At 32.1% G+C, this 22,052-nt stretch overlaps 1 pseudogene; it reads left to right on the top strand.

Annotated features, from left to right (window-relative positions):
- Window positions 1–18,642: 18,642 nt before the first annotated feature.
- On the top strand, window positions 18,643–22,052 carry LOC127724879 (uncharacterized; annotated as a pseudogene).

Below are 22,052 nucleotides of genomic sequence, written 5' to 3'. Positions count from 1 at the left end.
CTTTCTATTTCTAGCTGGAGCACTTCAAGTGATGAATATCTCATCTGGCTTTTGTCTTAGAAGAAGCAATTAGTTTTGAAGGTACAGGTTAAGTGTTGTTATTACTAATTGCCAGATGTAGTATAGCTGTAAGAAGATGTTTTGTGGTAATGGATTTGGAATGAAATATTAATCATGTGTTAATTGCAAATAATTTTCTAGAACATGTTGTTAGCTGGCTTCTTATATTTTTTATTATTTTGTTGCCGTTTGTAATCTTGACATTTTTGTTGTAAGTTCTATAGATGAGAGCTTCATATTGGTATTATCATTTAGTGCTTTATATTTGGTTGCATGTGTAAGCATATGCTTTTGTTAGTTGGAATATTTATATTTTCATTTCTGATGGCAACAAGTTCATGTAATACATATAGTCAGGATTATTAGTACGCGATAGTTGTTTTGTTTGTTTATGTTTATTGTCATGATTGATATGGACTATATAACTTGCTGTTTGGTGTGAACCAAGGCTTCATGTTGAAGACCATACTTCAACCTATAATGGTTTACTTTTACAAATTGTGACTTGGATGGAGAGTTGTCTTTGGTACTGATATGACATTCTGTTATATCTATCGACAATGAAAGATTGAGAACACATTTATTTGTATTAAAACATATTGAATTCTATGATATCATATCTAACAATTTATTGGTAATTTGTGCATTTTTCCTTTGATGTGTACTCTCTGATAATGTCAGTATCAGATGACTGGTCCTGATATATAAATTATTGGGTCAGTTCGCAATTGACATGCTCAGGTGCGCTGTGTCAGGATCTTCTTTCCCCTTTCATTCACAAAATCATGCATGATTTTTTTTTTGCAGAATCGCAAGAGTGTTTTGGTGAATGAAACACTTCTCATATTGTTTGAAAGTTTCGGTAAAGTTAGTCTTGCCTTTTTGACAGATTGTGTGAAAATTCGAACAAAATATGAATAAAAAACCCAATAAACTTTTTAAAAATGCACTATTATTAATAGCTTTCCTTGCTTATTCACAATGATGTACAAAATGTATAAATATATCATCCATGCTATTCCGATCTGAGTTTTTATTCATACATAGTCTGGTGCTGTTCCAAGAAGTCTTCTTTTTCTGTTTCTTGAGAAGTATTTGTTTTACCTGTTCAGTCACTTTAAAGTGTTACAATTAATATTTAGACGCAACACAGAATAGTGACCAAAAAGGTACTGCTATCATATGAGAGGAGCTAGAAAAAAAATGAAATGTGGGACCATCAAGATGTGGTTTCATTGTCAATATATAGACAGATATTCATAGACCAAATAACAAATAAGCAACAAATTCAAAAGTAGATGTAGGATGAATTATAGAAAGAAGGGGTAACCGGGGGCCCCAAACTTGACAAGTATTGGTTTGGAACAAGTAATATCTCTTCATTAACATTAAATGTAGGTTTTAAAAGGGGGACCCAGATCGCCTTTCCCTAAATCCTTTTCTGAAATTAAAGGTAACCGCATATTTCTGGGCGCGGTTGAAAAATAAATGAACATGACTTTGAAAAAGCAAGAATATTAAGCTAAAAGAAATAGACCAAATTTGCATGACATCTATTAAAATGTTTGAAATAATTATGAAGTTGACAAGAAATGAACTTGTTGAGATAATATACAGTCAGCCTACAGACTTGTTGCTTCCTGAAATGTCTGCTTACACAGTGCTTTCCTAAAATGATTTGTAATGTGATCGTTTTCATGATGAATGCTGAGCAAACATAGATTATGCCGTTGGTTTTCTCGTTTGAATTGTTTTACATTGTTATTTCGGGGCCTTTTATAGCTGACTATGCAGTATGGTCTTTACTCATTGTTGAAGGCCATAAGGTGACCTACATGTATAGTTTATTTCTGTGTCATTTTGGGTTTTTTTGGAGAGTTGTCTCATTGGCAATCATACCACATTTTTTTTTATATTATAATGACAAGATAAATGTTATGTTATCCGCCCAACTAAGTAAAATATATAACTTCTCGTTGAACTTCTAAAACAACGATAAATCTGCTGATTCATATCGTATCATTCAATGCTGTCAGATGCTATGTGAAAAATAAAGAAATTTACCTTAATGTATGCTTCCATTATATTCGGCATTGTTATTCAATTACAAATGTATGTCCAAAACAGAACTTATGAAAGGCATGCAATAATTTATTTTCAATAGATGCATTTGAAAAATTTATTTTCGGCACTAGTAAAGCGACGTCTATGTTCATGATGTCATGTGATCATCTATACATATAAGAATATTTCATTAGAGTTGATTTATTAAAGATTGCTTTGAATCCTACTTATTGCTATTTGTCTGCAATTACTGGCCATTACAAAGGTTCACGTAAAATTTTGACGTCATAATACAAAATATCTGACGCCACAATGGAAAAGTGATTGTTGTATGATGTCAATGGTTGAAGCGGGACAGATTCTCAGATCAGCTGGGACAGAATTCCATAAAGCAATTAGGTGTATGGTTATTATATATGGGTACTATGTTCAGGAGGATGAATTCTAATATATAATATATACGTAAAATACCTGTTCTGTTTTGGATTAACATCCTGGATCTGGATTTCCTTATCAACCACCATCATTGTTAAAGCATCCAAGTCATAAACTAGAGCCTTTACATAGTCAGTTCGATCTGCCAATATCACATATTACAAATACTTATACAAATACAGCCGATAGATTAAACTCAGCACCATTATATATAGATGATTATACATATAGTATCAGCTCATTCAGATTTGAAAATGTTAGCAAAATAGCAGCACCATCTGAAAATGGGTAACCTTTATTATCTCGAGCATATGAATCAAAGCAAATAGTAATTATCATTATCATCACGACGAAATATACTTATTGTAAGACCTGATACATTGTACATTGTAATGTGAACAAATTAGAATTGGATTTATCTATATCAAATGCAGTTCTCAGTGGTGTTGATATATCAATCAACAATGTGCTGAGCGCCACCGTGTACAGATTTCATAAAGGGGGGCCTATATAATCAACCAAGGGGAGGGGCGACCCCCCCTCCCCCTTTTGGATCCGCCTGGGGTGTACAACGACTCCAAAGAATAAATCATCATGTACGAGTACATTAAACTGTCTACCCCACATGCGAACATCATTTGGGACCTCGCTGTGTTGCAAGTATCTGGGGTTTTCAGGCATATTAATTCAAATTGCTCATTGCTGCCTTTTTTAATTTCATCTATCTATAGTCGTAGACGTCCAGCTAGAGGGGTCATTAAACAAACTATATAGTGCACTGAAACCCTTGCCCATAACTAAACCGTGATGCTTGGTGTTTGCTTCCTTGCACACACGCAACCATGTTACTCACCTTGTTTGTTTTCTATTCTTCTAATCAGCTGTTTGTCGGCAATTATTGTCTGTTTTGCTTACATCAGAAATCAATGAAGCGGTGAATGCGCGGGGAAACAAAAGGACATCTTCGTATCAATACGGTAAATTCCGTGATTTGAATATTTTCTAATCAATATGTTCAAGTAATGAAAAATATTAGGATAACATTTTTAATCATAGAGCACACGTTTTGTGTATTTACTTTTTAAAATTATAGTTTATGAAGAAATATAGCAAAATTTGTTTCAATACGCACTATAAAGTGAAGATTAGATGTATTATTGTTTTGTTTTTGAAAGAACATTATTATCCATAAATACACACCTTTGTACCAAAATTGCAACACAATTTCAAGATAACATAAATTTCATCATCACAGAATGATATCATTTCCTCAAATTGACAGAGCTTCGTGAAGTAAATTTGGCTTAAATTATGATAGCAATTGAACACTTCATTATAGTTTCTACCGATGACCTACTATCATGATTTTTATCCGACCCCACTTACGGACGCGTTGACATATAATGCATACAACTCAATAATAGCCAATCAGACGTTAAGATATCCTTCACTTCCACCAGAAGCAGCCCGGAAGCAGCTGAGATGCAGCCATTTAATGTTATTTATAACCAATGAGATACCGTTAACAGATTTACCACATTCCAGACGTCCAGCCTCTGACTAATCAGACCGTATCACCATGGTGATACGATAACAAGAAAGGAAAACATTGTACATTATAATACGAGAAATAATTAAAATTAAATACAAAATTCTTGTTTTTAGTGAAATCAAAAACGAAAAACGGAAACACTTTTGATTTTCATTTTGGTTTTAGAGAAATCAAAAACAAAAAATGAAAACACTTTCGTTTTCCGTTTTGGTTTTAGAGAAATCAAAAACGAAAAATGAAAACACTCTCGTTTTTTGTTTTTTTGTTTTTAATATTTTAAAATGAAAAACGAATGGACGGAAATATACACGGACCATACTCTTGGTGGATTTCTAATGATAAAATGTCCTCGATTACTGCATATTTGTATAGATAAACATTAATGATTTGTTGTTGTTGTAGCCGTTCATATGACTTTACCCTCTAATATTTATTTTATGTAATACATCTTATTTGCTCCACGTCGAATCATTGTTTTCCTACTTTTAATTTTTATCTTTCGTTAAAACGACGGAGCTTTCAATGTTCTTTCTTTTGTACGTAGGACAGTTGCCTATACTAGCTTTAGAAAAAAAGGCGGGATTTTTTGTTGTTGATCCATATTTAATACAGGCCCTTTATAGCTTACTGTTCGGTGTGAGCCAAGGCTCCGTGTTGAAGACCGTACTTTGACCTATAATGGTTTACTTTTATAAATTTTGACTTGGATGGAGAGTTGTCTCATTGGCACTCATACCACATCTTCTTATATCTACAAACATAATCTCCGATATATAGAGCTTTTGGCAACACATGACTTAAATACTTCCACCTCTTGATTCTTGCAATAGCTGACTACTACATAACGGACCCCAAAAAAGGAATAATTTAATTATCAGTATAAAAATAAGAAAATGTGGTATGATTGCCACTGAGTCGGAGGCACGAAATACAGGCGTGTTGAGCATTCATTATAGGTTCTTGATAAATCTCTGATGATGACATTTTTTGTACATGTATGACTTAACAATATATTCTTTTTACATGTATGAATATGTAAATCAGTGTAAATACACAGGGTTTTTTTTTGCCGACGAGGAACATCAAAAAGTGTGCCGCACATCTATTTTTGTTCTTTTTTTGTTGCATCCTTTTTCCTGGCAGAAACATGATCTGAACACCATCTGAAGAGTTGGAACCTTTAAAAGTTTTAAGTCTTGGTTAATTTATTTAGATATTTTCTGATTGCAATTTCAGTGTCGTAAAGACAGTTCGCTTGCAGTTAATCCAGTACAATTTAGTACATAGTAGATTTTTGTCCAAGACCAACTACTGAAAATAGGCTGACCTTAAATGGCGGTAAACAAAGTGTCTGAACAGTCCTGTTTAACCACAGTGACTGTGACTACAATAAATCTGAAAATTGACTGATAAACTGATGATGCTTAACATCAATGTACTGTTCTGTTTTTTTTAGATGTTTTACGATCAAAATGACCATTTCAGTATGTTTTTGTGAATGATAACTTGAACCAGTATTATGAGTTAAAGTGTCACAAACCTTTGTTACTCGTCTGCCTGCATTGGGTTCTTGTGATGTCATCTTGGTCTTTCGGTATATAGAACTTGGCATCTGATTTTATCTCTAAAACGAGTCTCTGGATCCTAGGTCAAAGACAATATAATTATGTCATTTTCCTGTACCAATTCTTTTATATCTTTAACATGTTTGTTGTGAACATATGTTTGAAATTGATGCGTCATCAGGTCATTATTTTATTTTGACAAGTATGACCTTACAACGATTACAAGTAACTTGTAGTGGTAACAACTACAATACGTTCAAAAACAGGATTTTTTGTTGTTGTTATTTGAATGAACGTCTTTGAAATTGAAAATTGCTGCTTATTTGTGTACAAAAGTATGTCATATTAAGCACTATGTGTAATATAGCTTGAGTGTTTGTTCCATCAACAAATACTGTCTGAGCTAACGTTCTTGTGTGTTAACTAATGACATTTTCATGACTTCCAGATAGTATGTGTTAAAAGTACATTTCGGTTACAAATTTTGAACCAAAGGAAGTCTGACGGATGAAATGGTTTGCCGCAGACTCGATCATGAAATGCTTAACATACTAGTAGTAGATAGTATCTTGTTCAATTTGCTTGATTTCAAAATGAAAACAAAACTTCTCAGAGAGGTGCAAGTGCTTCGTGCAGATATATTTCTCACTAATTCATTGAAGTAGATACATGTATGATGATCATCGAAATGATTAATTTTGGTTAGATTTATAAAATCAGAATCAGATAAAAATTTATCTGAATCAAAGTCAATTCCTGACCGTTCATCTTGTAAAGCTGTGGTTTTTAACTTCTTAACAGACACAAATTGCTTAACTGTTAAGTAGGATATTATCATTTGAATAGCTCATCTAACTAATTTCACCTGGTGAAAATTATCTTGGCCGGTACATGGTTTATTCTTCGTCTCTATAAGCATTTTGAATAAAACCAAAACAGAAAGGGTAAGCTCATAGGTAAACGTTTGGAATTATATTCATAGAGACACTATATGCTAGATAAACTAGTTGTTTTAGTTCAGTTTCTTCCAAAAAAAAAGAAAGAAATCAAAAGTATAGCCAATTATAGTATCATCTAAGACCCAAAACTTAATCCCAAATTTGACAGGTTCATCATACATGAATTCTCTTATTCCACTCCATTTGTGTTTTGACGTTACAAGCCTTTCACCAACTACAATATTTGCATGAGGTTGAAAAGTTCACTTGAAAAAATTCTTACGTGTTCTATTATTGGTTCTATTCTTGTTCAAATTATTGTCTGCAAAAGAGGGACGAAAGATACCAGAAGGACAGTCAAACTTACAGATCGAAAACAAACATGGCCAAAAAAAAAGAAGACAAACAGACAAATAATAGTACAGATTACACAACATAGAAAACTAAGGACTAAGCAACACGAACACCACCAAAAAAGAGGAAGATCTACGTATTATATTTAACTCAACACATCAGTCAGTATGATATCATACTGTCAAATAGTAAAAATACAGAAACTTATTCTATAGAACATTAAAACCCTGTTTTATAAAAATAACATGTTAACAAATTTATATATGGCAAGAGTATCCTAGACAGTTAAATATATTACTTGCAATTTTATAAATTGCCTGGCCTGTCTGTTATCTCTGTCAACATCAGGTAGAGGTGTGATCTGTGGGAATGAAAGCATGACCTTAAATCTTAAACTGACATGTAAAATGTATATCAATCATTCATGATCATTTATGCCAGTGTATGGAACGCCACAGCTGTCTTATGTGGAACTCTGATATTACTTTATGTTGTTTTATTATTACTTGATGATATTTTGTCTTTACTTAATATGGTTTTGACATTACGTAATGATGTTTTGATATAACTCAATATGGAATAGTCATTACTTAATGATATTTCGATATTACACGATATGGTTTCGTATTGACTTGATATAGTTTTGTCATTACTCAATATGGTTTTGTCATTACTCGATGTGGTTTCACCATTATTTAATGTGGTTGTGTCATTAGTCAATGTGGTTTTAACATTACTTGATGTGAATGTGACTTAACGTTATGTAGTTGTTTCATTACATGATGTGGTTTTGTTATTTCGTAATGATGATTTGCCTATTCTTTTATGATTTTAACATTACGCAATGATGTGTCAAAATTAGACGATTTTACACTACATGATGTGTTTGTTTCATTATTTGATGTGGTCCTGTCATTCTTTGATGTGGTTATCCCATTACTTGATGAGATAAAACCACGTGACCAATTCGGAAAAAAATATGTTCTATTTTTAAACAGATTTCAATATATCGTTTGTTTAATGTGCTTTGGATGGGTATCGCTATCCATTGAGTTAAAGTTCAAATTAAAGTTCGAGGGGTTGTTCAGAGTTATTTGGTATGAAAAAGGGGAACGGCAGACAATGATAAGAAAAAAAGTATTAAAAAGTTTACAGTATTTCGGACATAATTGGGATATCCCCAAACCACTTGGTCCTGTTGTTTTTATCCTAAGTTCTCAATCGGAAGCAGTATTTTTGTAATAAATTTGTAAAATAATCCACGGAACCATGTGTCTCGCCTGATATTGCTGCTGTAAGTGTAAAAGCGTCATGTTGATCGTCTGTACATTTATCTATACATTTATCGGTAAAAACAAAATTAAAAAATAAATGTTTTTCTGTAGATGCTTTTTCTTGAAATTGAGGAATAACTCCTATACAAGTTTTAAAACACTTCATGGAGGTTTACAAATTTATCATGTCAAAACAGTTTAATTCGGTTTTATTTAACTAAAACAAAACTTTATGGTTTTCAACAATGAGCAAAACCCATACCCTATAGTAAGCTATAAAAGGTCCCGAAATGAAAAATGTAAAAAACTAGAAACCTAACGATCTATAGATAGATACATAGATACTTTATTCTCTAAAAAACTAAATACAAGTTTACAGAGAAACATACAATATAAATACAGGTACAATAGTCGAGGTAAACAAATACAGTATGATATTCTAAAAGTACAAAATTATGATGGCATACATGTTTAGTAACATGTATAATGAAAGGTTAAACTCAATAGAAATTTAAAAAAAAAAAGGAGATGTAGACGCCGACGCCACTATCGACGACGAAATATAGGTTTGTTGTGTCTCACTGCCGTTACATTGATGCCGCAGGCTCGACACAAATCAAAAGACTTGAAATTTATTGTTAACAAATGAAACACTTCAAATCAACTCACACTAAAGTTGCAGGGAAGCGGGGGGAGAGGGGGCTCGGACTAAGCGACAAAGCATCAATACTATAAAATAAGAATTTTCCGAATTTTTTTTTAGCGTAAATGATCATTTGAACTTATACGAATATCAATCTTTTATTTGTAATCAATTGAATTCCCTGATCTACCTCGCACTAATTGAAAAATAAACGTTTTGGAATATCTGTTTCACATGTGACGACGGACATGTTCCAGTGGTCGTAACCATAATACCGTCATCTTTTCCTTGAATGTAAACTACCAAATAAAACCAAATCACTGGGTTTGTACTTTCTCGAATAACACGACGGGTGCCTTTCTGGAGCATCCGAGATCACCCGATGGATTTATATTACCAAGTCATACCGATCTATTGAATCAGCCAAATGAAACTGTTTTGTATGCCACCGCAACTGAAAGTTGGGGGGCATATTGTTTTACCCCTGTTCGTCCGTCCGTCCGTCCGTCCGTCTGTTCGTCCCATTATGGGTATATAGTTATTCCGCATAACTCCTCCTACAGTTTGAATCCTAGGAAGTTTTCTCTTTACTGTCTGTTTGTACATATATTGAAGGTGTGCATGTGGTCAGGGTTTAATGTTTATTAATATTTGCTTGTTTGGGAGATAGTTGAACTTTGTAACTTTTGGGGAAATTTACTTGCATAAGAAGAGCGTTTCCAGATAACTCCTCCTACAGTTTGAATGCTAGGAAGTTTTCACTCTGCTGGCTGTTTGTACATATATTGAAGATGTGCATGTGGTCAGGGTTTTTATTTTTATTATCTTTTGCTCTTTTGGGAGATAATTGAACTTTTTTTTGTCATTTTTAGGGTTTAAGCGGTTAAATGAGTTGAGTGCAGGGGCATCACTTTGTCTAGTTTACATTTTTTTCTCGTGTTGTGCTGTTACACAACTGTAACAGTCCGATGTAAGGTTAGGATTTAGCGCTCACATACATGTTAAACTCCGCCACGTGCACTTTCTTTATGTACCTGCCCCAAGTCAGGAGCATGAAGTTTAATTGTTGTCGTTGTATAAATGTGTGTCATATTTTTGTGTAAATTGTTTAATTATAAATAAGACCATTTGTTTTTTCGTTTGAATTTTTTCACATGGTGCATGGTGGCCTTTTGTAGCTGACTATACGGTGTGTTGAAGGCTGTACGGTTGCCTATATATGATTTCTTACATCCACTGCATTTAAACTCTGTTGGATAGTTGTCCCATTGTCAATCACACCACATCTAGCTTTATTTCAACTTCTATGTTGCGTTTTGTATACTGTAACATTGTTTATCTTTTGTACGCATACCCCGGAGCCCTCTTTTCGGAAGCCCGAGCAAAAGTCCTTGTTACGCGATAGAAAATTTAATTACGAACTCATATAAGATAGCTCGAATTTCAACTCATAATCTTAATTAATCTAAATGAGACTTAAATTCGAATCTTACTCAAACTCTACCTCAAAAAGTGACTCAAATTTAATGTTGTAACTAAAACTCTACCTTTAAATGTGACTCAAACTCGAAGTCCAACTCGAAACTCAATGCTAACTAAAACTTTAATTCTAATAATGACTTGAATTCGAAATCGAAGACTAACTCAAAGATTAACTCAAACAGTAACCCGAACTCTAATTCGATGGATGGCCACACTCATCCAAGGCACATACAACATGGAAATCTATTTAAATATAGAACAGGTTTTTCCGAATTGGTCACGTGATTTTACCTCATCAAGTAATGGGATAACCACATCAAAGAATGACAGGACCACATCAAATAATGAAACAAACACATCATGTAGTGTAAAATTGTCAAATTTTGAAACATCATTACGTAATGTTAAAATCATATAAAGAATAGGCAAATCATCATTACAAAATAACAAAACCACATCATGTAATGAAACAACTACATAACGTTAAGTCACATTCACATCAAGTAATGTTAAAACCACATTGATTAATGACACAACCATATTGAGTAATGACAAAACTATAATAATGGTGAAACCACATCGAGTTATGACAAAACCATATTGAGTAATGACAAAACTATATCAAGTCAATACGAAACCATATCGTGTAATATCGAAATATCATTAAGTAATGACTATTCCATATTGAGTTATATCAAAACATCATTACGTAATGTCAAAACCATATTAAGTAAAGACAAAATATCATCAAGTAATAATAAAACAACATAAAGTAATATCAGTGTTCCACATAAGACAGCTGTGGCGTTCCATACCAGTGTCTGAATTTTTACTTGATTTTGGACAAAAATCACAATAGTTCATTGTTGTAAGAATGTATTCAGCCAATATTAAGATTATTTTTTTTTATATAAATTAAACAAACCTTTATTGCACAACTGCTGTTTAACATTTTATCCAGATTACAGCGTTAGTCTGGATACCCCTGTGATTAGTTACTGAACTTCCAGGGAATAAAAGTTCAGCAAACAAACACAAATGTTAATTTTACAATTTATTACATTATTTCATTCTTAAACATTGGTGTCACATGTTTACGGATCAAAAGCTTTTCTTTATACCTTGAAAGATGTCAATAAAAACTGAAGGAAGAAGTAGGCCACAGACCACAATTAAATTAGTTCTTTATAACGTTTTGTTTCATTAAAAAAATTACACCTTGCATTTTTGTCAAATCTTTTGTGTGTATAATGTATAGTACTAGTCCAAAAATATATCCAAAATTCAGAAAGATTGAACCAATGACTCTTACAAATTTAGCCAATACACATCCATACCCCTATGGACAAGTCAAGAGATGTTCCGAAAACTGTAAATATCACCTTTTTGCACCTGGCCTAATCACTCTTTCCATATCGAAATCAGTTAAAATACAACATCCAAAAGATTATTTCACCTCACTTCTTTTATTTCCACCCAAAAAAAAACTAAGAAATGAGTGAGGAAGGGAAAGAAAAAAAATTAAGAAAAAATACACTCTAATTAAAAGGAACTATATTCGTGGACAACGAAAAGCGGGATCATTAATTGTGGTCTTGGGCCAGTACCAGTACAGTGTCCATTTAGATACAGATAAAACAATTTGTTTTCAAATTTTTGATGTACAAATGTATCTATGTATGATTATGTAGCTAATTTTTTTAATATTTATATACTGTATTAATACCTTTACTGATTTGTTTTACTAGAATTGGAGGAAAGCTTGTTATGCAACATCTTTTTAACAATTTCAATTAATATAGCCAAATGATAGTCAGAATTTTAGTGTTATCTTTGCTGATTTAAATTTAAATAAACTATGAACGAAGAAACATGTTTCAAAGCCAAGTTCATAATGCATTTAAAAATTCTGACCTCTAACCATAGAACCAGTTTTTTTTTTTTTTAACTAAACGGGTACAAATAATTCCTTTAACGTACCTTATTTACTTTAACCACTTTACAACAATGTGACTTCAAATAATATCTTTTATCATAGTCCATGCATTGAACAATGCCTTTCTTATTTTCTCTGGCGTTGTTGACTTCAACGTATCTTATTTCAGACGTAGACAACGGACAAAAAAAAAAAGAAAAAAACAAATATCAATTGAAACGTTTAGAAATTATATGTATTCAAATAAAAAAAACCTGATCAAATGTTCATCAATTTTAATTACAATGTTAATCTCAAGTTTTTTCAATGAAGACAATAACTTTGTGAAATCGAAAAGAATAAGAAATAACTTTCTGTGAAAAAAAAGAGAAATATACTTCAGGGTTATCCTATTAAACAGAATGTACTACTGTTGGTAGGCAAGTTTCCTGCAGCTTCAATCAACAGCCATATATTATAATCTTGTAACAAAACAAATACATTAAATCATTAATCAACCAGAAAATTTGAAATATGCCTTTCACTTCTATGATGATACACTCTGTTAGTATAAAACAAATCGCAAAGGGTTCCGTAGAACCTTGTTTCTCGCCTGCGATTGATGCTGTCAGTGTTAAAGTGTGATGATGACTGAATGAGTTCATTAACAAATGTATCAATAAAATACAGAATGTTAAAAAAAAAAGAAAACCTCTTCCTTGAATGTCATATGAAACTCGAGGCTGTCCCTACTACAAATTGAGTGTGTCAGTGAGTGAAAAAATACAAACTTTGAGTGTTTCAGCTATATCAATGTGGAAACAAGCCTAATTGTGTATAAAATGGAATCTTTTGTGTATGTCTGCAAATACTATCATTTTATTTACATTTGTATAGTGCTGACACACTTCAATAACTCTTCCCAATAAGACATGGCACTCCACTTAGAGACTCTGACAAATAATTGTAAGATTGATCCGACCATTTTCAACGGCGTTTTCCACATATAATGCGGCATGATCAGGGGAAGAAGCATAAGTGCAAATAAAGTTTTTCAGTTTGACTCCGACGGGGGACCCATTATCTGCATTACTATAGTCACATGTTTTACCATTTATGCCAGAGGTAGTTACCATGAAACCAGCAATTGAAATATCTTGCCTGTTACAACAGTTATAATCTGCTCAGCGACTCTCAACTTTGAAAGGAGCTTTGTACGCCGCATCTTATATTTTGTATAAAAGGCTCTCGTAAGTTTACTGGCCATTTCTGATCGTCTTGTTGCCCCACTAAATATGATAGCCTTTAACAGGACTGGCAAGTAACATTGCTACCAGGTAATAAAGAAACCATCTGCAAATAAAATATTTTTTTAAGGTAGATAATCTCATCAATTTACTATTTTAACATGTACTTTATGTAAATGTGGTTCATAAAATGCCCTTTTGAAAAGATAAGTTTATAAGCTATTTAATCAAATTCTTGTGTAAAAACGAGGTTTTGATTAGCTAATAATAACAAAGATATTAAACGTAAATTGCCCAAGGAGTCAATTCAATCCTTTTATGGTAGAGTCGAGCAGCTGAGACATCTAGTATCCCAGTCTTTTTATATTTTTTGAATATTGAAAAATACATTCTCTTGACTCAAATACTCAAATAATACATGATGGTCTTGAAGTATAGATTATAGGTACTGACGTTGTTTATTTTTTTTTTTTCATTTCCAACAATTAAAGCATATACATGACATACGTACAATATAAAACATGTAAGATATATTATAATACATTATAATTGGAAATATTTGACTTTTTCTATAGAACAGATCAAAAGAAAAAAGTTCATAAAATATGAAAATAAATAAATAAATATCAATAATAAACAGATAGTATAGGAGGGGGAAATGAAAAAGAAGAAGAAAAAAAAAAGTAATTATCCAGTTACATCCCTATTTATATTTTTTTATATATGTAATATATTCATTATGAATAATGTATACAAACATAACTATACATATTTCTTTTGTAACAACCAGCAACACAGATCAAGAACATAACATGACAATAATATATTCTCTAAAATAAATTATTGGTTAATAGTCATAAGTAAAATAACAAAATAGTCATTAGTATGTATTAAATAACAGGTTTTTAAAAACTTTCCATACATTGTCAAATTCAGTTATTTTTTATTTTTTTTTCATTTTTTACAGCTATCATACTCTCTGACTTATACATATCTTTCAGCTTTATTTTAACTGCTTGCAATGAGGGATTCTTTTTAAACTTCTAGAATTATACATATATTGTTTTATATAAACAAATCATGTTGTATGGGTTTTTGGGGAATATCTTTGATAAGTCTCCAAAAAGAAAGTTAAATTTAAATTTATTCATTGGGAGACTTATTCTATCGAAAAGAATAAAGTTCATAATATCCCGTAGAAAATTTTGTACGGTAAAGCAATCCCAAAAGAGATCTTCTATAGACTCGTTTTCTGTTTTACAAACTGTACATCAGTAAGTTTTATTTTAACTAGATACTGATTTGTTGCAATAATGCAATGGTTAATCCTGTATTGCAACCACTGTAACTTACTATTTTTAGTAACTTCAAAAGGTATTCTGAAAATATTTTTCCAGTTCAAATTCTGTTCACCTAAAAATTTAACCACGTTAACTGTCAAGTGGGAATAACATTATTTCTAATCAGTACAGAATACCTAATTTTTCATCCTTTACAGTGTTTAGAAAATACTTGTAGAGATGATGGTATACAATAATTTGTAAGATCCTTAAGGGAAAAACTTTGATGCCTCTTTCACTGCCATTTCGTAATGACACTGTTAAATTTAAGAAAATCCGTGTTAATGATATAGTTTTGCTTAAATTGGTCAAATGAAATATAAGATCCATTTTGGTATATTAGATCTTTTACAAAAATTATACCACTTCTGAACCATTCTTGATAAAATACGGATTTAAGGCCAATCTTAATGCTATTATTAAGCCACAGTGGATTTGATAAAAAATAATCATAAGTGGAGTTTCTCTCTTTTTGAATAATCATTTCCCAGGATCTGAGCACATCTTTCCATAAATAGTTTTTTACTGTTATATAAAGTTGTCTAATATAATCAACACTACAAATGAACAACTTTTTTTTATCTATATATGACATGAAAATATTTTGCCATTTACTATCTCTCTGCAAAAGCTTTCTAATCCATGTTGATTTAAGTGCTGTAATAAACATATTCAAATCAAGCATATTCAAACCTCCCTCCGTTGTATATTATTTTAATTGCGCGTTATAGTGTTCTTTTTATTTATCTTTGTATATTTTTAACCTTTATTGTTTAGTCCTTTTTTTTTGGTAATATCCTTTTCGCGTATCCCAATTTTTGAAATTTCACCTTTGAGGTCTGTTCGTTTTGCTCACACATTGTTATCAATATAATGGAATTCTATGCGACTTTCATACAAGTGAAAGGTTTAGCTAGATACAAAACCATTTTCTACATAAGGACATGCCTGTACCAAGTCAGGAAAATCACACTTGTTTTCCATCCGTTTAATGTGTTTTGGCTTTTGATTTTGCCATTTAGTAAGGGAGTTTCCGTTTTGAACTTTTTCTTATCTATATTTGAAACGAAAATGTTTTTCCATTTACTATCTATCTGCAAAGTCCTTCTAATCCATGTTGATTTTTACAGTGCTGTAATAAACACACTCGAATCAAGCATTTTCAAACCTCCCTGCGTTGTTTGTCATCTTAATTAGGTGGTATAGTGGTTTTTTTTGGGGGTCTGTATATTTTTAATATTACTGTTTAGTCCTTTTTTGGTAATATCCTTTCCGCGTGGCTCGGTATTTATACATCCCGCCATTGTGTTTCTGTGCTATGGTCAATTTCTGTATTCTGTCTTTCCTTTTTGATTATTTGCTTTGTCTATATAGTGTCTTTATGCCAATTTGTTTTTCTTTATTGACATAGTTGTTTGTTTATAGTGATTGAGATTATAACACAATGTTGACTGCTGTACCCCAATTTTTGAAATTGCTACCTATTAGGTCTGTTTGTTTTGCTCACACATTGTTGTCAATATAATCGAATTCTATGCGACTTTCATACAATTGAAAAGTTTAGCTAGCTATAAAACCAGGGGTAATCCACTATTTTCTACATAAGGAAAGGTTTGTACGCAGTCAGGAAAATGACAGTTGTAATCTATTCGTTTGATGTGTATGAGCTTTTGATTTTGCCTTTTCGTAAGAGACTTCCCGTTTTGAAATTTCCTTGAAGTATGGTATTGTTTTTTTAATTTTACTTTTGACAAATTTATGTCTGATGTATTGACAATAAATTTTAATCACTTTAATAGATGCTTCAGATTCGGTTTAAAACAGGATAGAAATGCTTGGCAACAGTTGCAATTGCAACCCATTGATAAATTTGACATACAGGTGTTATACCACCACTGATTTCCCCCTATTTGTCTTTGTTAAATTTGCACTTTTCAAAAAAACTGTCAAATTCAAGGGAATATTTTTTCGACCCTTTTTCGAATGCAACCGGATGTGACGTACTATGATTTGGTGGTATTACACCAACATGTATAAAAAATTGACCAATTTCAGTTACACATCTGTGTATACCTACCCCCTTGGTGGTTTCGTGGTAGTGTTTTTGCCTCCAGTGCGGGAGAACGTGAGCTTAAACCCCTGTTAGGTCGTACCAAAGACTAACATTGATATTTGCTGCTTTTCCGCTAAGCACGTGGCATTAAGCAGTAAGCGAAAAGACTGGTCGGATTGTTGTCCTGCTAATGTTTCCTGGTAGGTTGACATGTCTTCATGCTGACTGTTACCTTGTGAACTAGCACGTTAAAATTTTGGTTCAGCGTGTCTGTCTGTAGTAGAAAACGGTTAATATTCACATTACATTAGCTCTTCCTGACTATGCATTCAATTTGACGCTGGACTTTAAACAGCTAACCATTTCATCATCGTATAGAAAGAGATCCTTGTATTGTCATCCAGAATTTAAAAACGTCTGTCTTACATTTTCACTGTTAGAAAACACCCACCAAAGTTGAAATTAAAAGTGCCTTCCCTAAAAAGCTTACTATGATAAACAAAAAGTAAATGACAGGTGCTTGCTGGTGACAAAAGTCTCAGATGGGGGTCCGGATGGGGTTTACAGAATAGAGAATAATGCCAAAAATAGATAATGAATAGAGAAACATGAGCCAAAGAATAAAAATATAAACGCAAATAATGGAGTGCAAAAGTATAAAGAATTCATGTGTGAAATTCAGGAATTAGGTAATAGTATACTGACTACAGCAATGAATAATGTACAGAATAAAGAAATCCTCTAATTCCAAAAAAAAAATGTTATAGAGTCATTTTCATGAAAATCAAACAGAATAAGTACTATTTTAAAAGGTAAAAGTAACATACCCGGAATATATAACGAATACAGAATTAAGGACCCTCATCCAGACCCTCTCACATGGCATTTTAATCAAAGTGAGCCAAAAAACTACTTTTTAGATTTCACCTTCTTTGCTCCAGCATCCTTTTCACTGTAAACTCAAGCTCTCATTGAATCTGCAGGTAACTCTGAATCAAAGCTCTATATTTTTGGGTCAGGTTAAGTGATTTTTATCTCAGTTATTGTTAAAAGTAAAAACTTATATGAATACATATTAGGCATTAGAAGTGAAACTGGCAAATTTGTTTTACACTTTGTTATCTTCTTTTATAGCACCATTACAGACTTGCAAAAAAACTCAAGGATGTTCGCGGCTCGGTTTTAAAAAAACAAGCTTTTTAAAAGACTGTTGTAAATTGACAGTATATATTAAATAACAACTATAAAATCAGAATCAGTTCTTGTTGAGACATAACCCCACTGTTAACTTGACAGGAAATGATTCTCTCTAGATTTTTCATTCATTTAACATTGGCACCTTTTTTCTTTGAAAAGCTATGACAAAATGACATAAGAAAATAAGATTTTAAAAAATGGCATATTAAACTACATGTCATAAAATTATGGAAATAAAAGTAGGGGTTAGCAAGCAAAATGTTTAATGGCACTACACTTATAAAACCAGAGTATTCTGGTTATCTTGACAAAAATTCAAAAAACTAGATCAACCAGCAAGCTTATACCAATTAACCTAAAAAAATCTTACATAATGTATACTATATAAAGTAAGCTGAAATGAAAATCATTGGGGACATGTATGGGTAACATTTCATTTAAAAACACTAAAACTTTGTACTTTGAACACACCCATTTTCTTCTTCTGAAAGTTCCATCAGAACAGACATTTTTCATTATTTGTATGAATGACAGTGAAAATAATGACATCGAATATCTCTGTTATTACTCAGTGTTGTACTATACAAGGGGTGGTACATATTTTTGAAAACAAAAGAAAAATTTAAGTTCATATTCGAAAATTATCAATGTCGAAAACAAACTACTGCTCTAATGTCTATTTTAATCTCCATAGCGTAACATAAGTTTTCCCTTCTTAAATACACATAAAGTTAAACGAGTCCAAATGTACAAAACATCGACAATCTGCTGACCATTCACGAGCATATGTTTACAAAAATCGGTTTTTAAAAAAATTAAAAGCGATTTCTAAAAAAAATAAATCGACCGAAAGTTTAAGTTTTTAGCATTGTTTAGTTTAGTCTATTGAGTGTTCAGATATTTGTCCGTGTATAAGCTATTGAATTTTGGTACACAATTTGCTGTTAAAATAGCTTTGTACTTAATTGAGCAACACGACGGGTGCCACAGGTAAAGTAGGATCAGCTTACCCATCCGGAGCACTTTAGATCACCCTCGTTGTTTGGTAGGGTTCGTGTTTATCAGTCTTTAGTTTTCTATGGTGTGTTTTGTGTACTGTTGTTATTCATTTGGTCTTTTTGTTTTTATGCCATGGTGTTGTCTGTTTATTTTCGACTTATGAGTTTGGTGTCCCTTTGGTATCTTTCGCCTCTCTTTTTCAATTTGTGAAATGGCGGGAAAGTTTTGCAGTGTTTTTTGGGTTGTGTATTTTAAATAAAATTATTGACAGTGTATGTGTAAATTCAAGCAATGTTTTCCTCATGACATTTACATATTTAAAATTTTGAGAGTATATTAAGCTTCTCAAAAATGTATAACATTGCCTGTGTATTTCGAGAATACCTATGCCTTATATTTGCAAGTATATTAAAATTCTGATTTCCAAATAATATTAAGGTTTATATTATTGATAAATGAAAATGTTCAAATCTGATCACGGTAGAAAGAAATGTCAGAGTTGGCATGTCCGTATGAACTCATACACATGTCACAAATGACCTAAAATTGCCAAATTACGAAGAGATTTCAGAAAATCAAATACAAACAGTTTTACACAAACATGACAAATGTATACTTTGCTTTCATAAATACTTCGAGTAAGACATCTTAAAGTATTTGGTTAAACTGTTGCTAAAATCTAAATATTTGTACAAGATTTCAAAAATAAGGCTATTTTATATTTGTGCATATGCTATTTGTTCTTAACTATAAAAAGTTTGAAGTCATATAGAATATAGAAAAGAAAAAACAATAAAATATATACTGATAAACTAATGTCATGTATAGTTTTAATAATAAGAATTTTAATTTTTCGATTGATTGATTGTTGCTGATTTAACATTCAGTGATAAATATTTCATGCATATTTTGGACGTGAATAAATAAACAATTGGTGAATTAGGTAAACAAAAATGTTCGTCGAAAGGGACAAAGGAATGTGGACCGCCACTGGCAAATTAGTGTATTTTAAAAGGGCCGAAACTCAGAGAATTTTTGAGGGGTTCCTCAATGGGCACCCTTTTTAATCAAGAGTTTTAGTACCGGATGGATTGATTCCATAGATGACCATATGACTATACCCCTGTCAACTATTGATGGTTTTAATGTTCGAATTTTGGTAGCCAAAAAAGCTTCATTATACTTTGCGTAATTTATATTTCTAAAACAGAATCAATTTATAAACCTCAAGACAACCTATTCATCTATGTCTTGCCAATACCTTTTGTCATACATAACATACATAGGATGATGTTGACGTTTGACAACAACCCAAATCTGAATTACAGGGAGATCAGATAACATGTAATCAAATGTCACCTTCTGTTTACATGGCAAACATTCCCGATGCCGTCATGCAATTTATCAATTAAATAATACAGTTTCAAATTAGACCATGATCATCAAACACGTCTGAAGTGGTTGCAACAATACAATAGCTATGAACTGTCTGTTGCGTTTAACCCTGATTGGTACATTGGTGATGTATTCCGAGGTGAAAGCAGGAGGTTCATGTCTGCGCCTTGGTAAGTATTATACTAGCTGAGAGTTAATGCATATTCAGGATGACACGGTATTACGCAGGATATTTGTTTTATCTTTAAGGCCTTAAATAAAATCAATCTAATAATTTACTTATTTTATTTTATGTCAATGCATTTGTTGAGTTAAATGCTTTTCCTCATACATGTACCACATATGCAAGTTGTTTAGACAATAAACATGTCAAGACCATCGAAACTACTTAAATGAAAAACTATTTACATAATGTATGTATAAGAACAAGACGGTATCAGAAACTAAGGGCATGTGTATAAACAATAGGAAAAACAAATGCATAAATGAGTTTCGTCAAACCAAAAAATGCAGGTTATCAGCAATTGTATAATATTTAGGTCTTCACAATCATGTACATTGTATGTATAATTAATAACATATTATTTTAAATAAATATATATATATATAGTGTATTGATGAACATTATTTTGCTCTTAGAAAACAAGATCTTTGACAACTTATTGGATATTATCGTGGCCATAAAGTCTGGATCCACCATTCCAGGTAATGTTTTAAATGTGTGTTGGATGATTTGGTGCAATGTAGTTTCGAAAAGGTTTCCAATATAGTTCACTTTAGAATGATATAGTATTAAAAATAATAAACATCAAAACGTAAATTTCATATTTTGCATTTAATTTTTTATTTCAAACACCTGTTATTAATTTTCATGTATTTTTTACCATTAATGACATTAACGGTACCAATTTTAATGCACCAGATGCGCATTTCGACAATCGATGTCTCTTCAGTGATGCTCAAGGCCAAAATATAAACTAAAGAGGACAAACATATAGCCAAAGCCGGACTTAAAGTATTTATCTTGTCATAATATTGCTTTTACCTACAAAAACCATATGCAAATTTTGAGAAAACATTGCTCCTTCCAACTCATTTAGGTTTTTGTGTATTTCTATACATCGTTGACTCCTACAGGTGGAAACATTAGACTCGCTGTTACAGCAACTTTTATTACTCACCCCTGACGGTGAGCGGACAGTTAATTCTTAAGTTCGATAAGTAAGCGTAATTTTGAATCGTGGAGATGGTTGTGATCCTAAAACAGGAAAGTTCACTGCTCCCAATTTCGACCTCTATCAGTTTCCATTTATAATTATGTCTAACGATCGGTCCGAATTGAATATGGCTGTGGCAAAAATGGAAAATTGATAATGTTTTTGTATGGGGCAAAAAATCAGGGTGGGACTGAAACTGCAAATCCGGTCTTGGAGGTAAAAGAAGGCGACCGCGTGTATCTTGATACATGGGTCCTCTACAACGCAGAACATGGCTGGTCATCACTTTTCTCATATGTCTGGATATTACATAGGCGAATGA

The sequence above is a fragment of the Mytilus californianus genome, unplaced genomic scaffold (genome assembly GCF_021869535.1).
Source record: "Mytilus californianus isolate M0D057914Y unplaced genomic scaffold, xbMytCali1.0.p SCAF_14, whole genome shotgun sequence".
NCBI lineage: Eukaryota > Metazoa > Mollusca > Bivalvia > Mytilida > Mytilidae > Mytilus > Mytilus californianus.
Note: the sequence above shows the minus strand (reverse complement) of the source record. Positions and strands in the feature narration are given on the sequence as shown.